This window comes from Mus caroli, chromosome 2 (genome assembly GCF_900094665.2).
Source record: "Mus caroli chromosome 2, CAROLI_EIJ_v1.1, whole genome shotgun sequence".
Taxonomy (NCBI): domain Eukaryota; kingdom Metazoa; phylum Chordata; class Mammalia; order Rodentia; family Muridae; genus Mus; species Mus caroli.
In genome coordinates, this window is record NC_034571.1 from 61,974,215 (window position 1) to 61,977,109 (window position 2,895).

At 47.5% G+C, this 2,895-nt stretch overlaps 1 non-coding gene across 1 annotated transcript; it reads left to right on the plus strand.

Annotated features, from left to right (window-relative positions):
- The first annotated feature begins 398 nt into the window (after positions 1-398).
- LOC115030516 lies at positions 399-530 on the plus strand. Its single transcript, XR_003836108.1, has one exon. It is a non-coding gene; the product is annotated as a small nucleolar RNA SNORA17 (small nucleolar RNA).
- The last annotated feature ends 2,365 nt before the right edge of the window (positions 531-2,895 follow it).

Below are 2,895 nucleotides of genomic sequence, written 5' to 3' on the forward strand. Positions count from 1 at the left end.
AATGTGCATTTAAAAAAGTGTATGTAAGCAAGTAGAAAGAGAACCCATCAGTAGAATGGATAAATAAGTGGCAGCAATCAATATATTAAAATGTTGCTTCCAGTCTCAGCGACAGTCTATATAGTCTTTTCCAATTATAAAACTAAAAGATCATTTTCTCAAAGTTCCATTTACAATGCACCAAAACCCGATGGTTGTATCATAGAAAGTAATACTCACTGTCAATCATTCCTCTACGACAATAATTTTACAGTTTATTTGTTTTGATCCTGTGACTCTCTGTAGATCTGAAAGAAAATGATTTTCTAAATACTGAAGATTATCAAAGTTAAGTGAAAATGAGTAATAGGATACTTGAAATTAATAACATCACATCTTTATTAAAAAACTAACAGTGGGCTGCCCCTAGTCATTGCAGGTATGGTTGCTGTGTCACATTGCATCTGTAGGAGGCAGAGAGAAAAGAGGCTATGTCTACTACTCTCAGTGTTCTCACCCATGAACATTTGAACGATGAGTAGCCTAACCTCCCCCTCCTTCACCCCCCCCCCAAAAGAGCTAGCCTGAGATGATCACCAGTCTGGTACCAGGAAGGCCTGGAAAGTCTTCCAGGATGGGGAGCAAGCAAGAAACTAGAAGAACCCCACCTGTGACCAATGGCTATGGGCAGGAAACACACACCCCCACCCCCGCCAAAACAGACAACCCTTGCAAGGAGCCACTCAGGTGACCTGGATCAGTAGCAAGCCTGAGATGACCACCAGACTGGCAGTATGGGGCCCAGACATGAAGCCAGCTTGAGATGACCCCCCTGAATACAGTGACATGTAGGTCTTGGGGGCAGACCATGCCAAAATGACCCCTGTGCAGTGACATAATAATTAAAGGGTGCATAGCACTCCTGAGACCATTCCTGAGATGACCCAAGACACTTAGAGACCTTGGATGCCACTAAGAGAATCAAGGAAATGGTGTAGAAATTGAAGGGAAAGAGAAGCAGAGGGATGTGGGCACAATGATGAGAGGCAGAATTGGATTCTCAAGACTAGTGAGGAATAGCCTATGAGTATCCAGTGATGTCACCTGAGACCATGACAGGCCTGTGCTGCTACTAGGGGCCACATATGGGCCCATGGCCCTGCAGCAACAGGGGTGTGTTGCCACCCAAAGGCAAGCAGATGTCCCTGTTCTGGGCTGCAACAAGGGACATGAAGATGACTGTAGGCTCTGCAAAACTGGTCCCACCTCTCATATGGCATCATGGGCAAGCTGGTCATGGGAGAGGCATGAAAGCAGAAGAGCTGACACAGCTCCTAGACAACTGCAGTACACAGGAGAGGGTCAGCACATTGTGGGAGTAGCAGGTGACCCAGCTGTGAGGACCTGAGCATGGGAGAGCTGGCCTTACCACTTGTCTCCTTTGAGATGGTGTGTTGGAGGGAGAGATACCATCCTCCCCACTTGGTCCTCATCTCCTGTGGCAGGCAGAAGATCTGGCCCTTGGGTCATGAGAGCAGGAAAACTGGCTCCGTCCCTCATCAGCTATAGTACTTGGGTGGTAGGGGTATAGGCAAGTCTGCCATGAGGGTGTGATCATGGCAGTGCTGGCCCAGCAACTTGTCTGCAGTGCAGAAGCATGGTGAGATAAAGATGTTCTTCCTAACCCTTGACCCTTATCACTTATGACAGGCAGGAGAGCTGGCCCTGCACCCCACCTGGGCAGCATGGCAGAGCTTTCCCTGGATGTTAGGGTTGCAGATGATCCTGTCAGAGGACAGGAGCATAGGGAGCTGACCCTACCTCTTCTCTGTTGTGAGGTGGCATGCAATAGGGAGAGATGCTGTCCCCAGGTCAGGAGAGTGGGGGAACTGGCTATCTCCCTCACCATCTGCAACACTGGGGAGAGAGGGGTCTCTACCTCACCTGAGAAATTAGACAGAGCTGGCTATGTTTGTGGGGGTTGCTGGTGAGCCTGCCTGGAGGGCATGAGACCTGGGAGGGGGGACTGATGGACTGACCAGTTCAGATATCTCTCAGGCTCAGAACCAGGGCTTTGGATTGGCCCATCCCAACATCTACACCATTGATAACCAGAGGGAGTGCATGAAGGGCTGGTCCTACAGAACAAAAACTACAGGATCTCCACAACACAGGGCAGCAACAGGATAACTGAGATGAGTCCCAGTAAGGTTCCAATATTGATAGAGTAGCAGAAGCCAGGGGTCCTAGTACCAGACCAAAGAATCATTGCAATGAACATCTGCAAGCAAAAAACTGAAAGCAAAATAGTAAACTGTGGGACATACTGTGACACAATGCAATTCCCACAAGGAGCGCTTTTTCTCTGTTGGGAGGGGGTGTTACAAAGGTGGGTACAAGAGGAGGGAAAGATGAGTGAGATTTGGTGCATGCTATAAAACTCACAAAGAATGAATTAAAAAAAAACTAACAGTGGGAGAGGGGCTATCTCTGGCTCTTTTGTCTGCTCTTGGGACCCTTGACCTCCTGCTGGGTTGCTTTATCCAGCCTTGATATGAGGGTTTGTGCCTAGTCTCATTGTAACTTGTTTTGTTCTGTTTGGTTGATATTCTGATCTCTTCTGAAGGGAAAAGGAGGAGTAGATCTGGAGGAGAGAGGATGTGGGGGAAGGGGAGGGACTGTGAGGAATGAAAGAAGGAGAAACTGCAATTCAGATGTATTGTATGAAAGAAGAACAACTAAATAACCATGAATGAATGAATGGATGGATGAATTCTACTGAAAACTTATAAATAAGTTAAACACTGAGTCATACAACAGCTTCAGGGAAGATCACTAGCAGCATGTGTTGAGCTCTGACTGATTCCCTCCCCTCAAAACCACTTAGAGCACAGGCTTTGAGACACCATCTCTGTG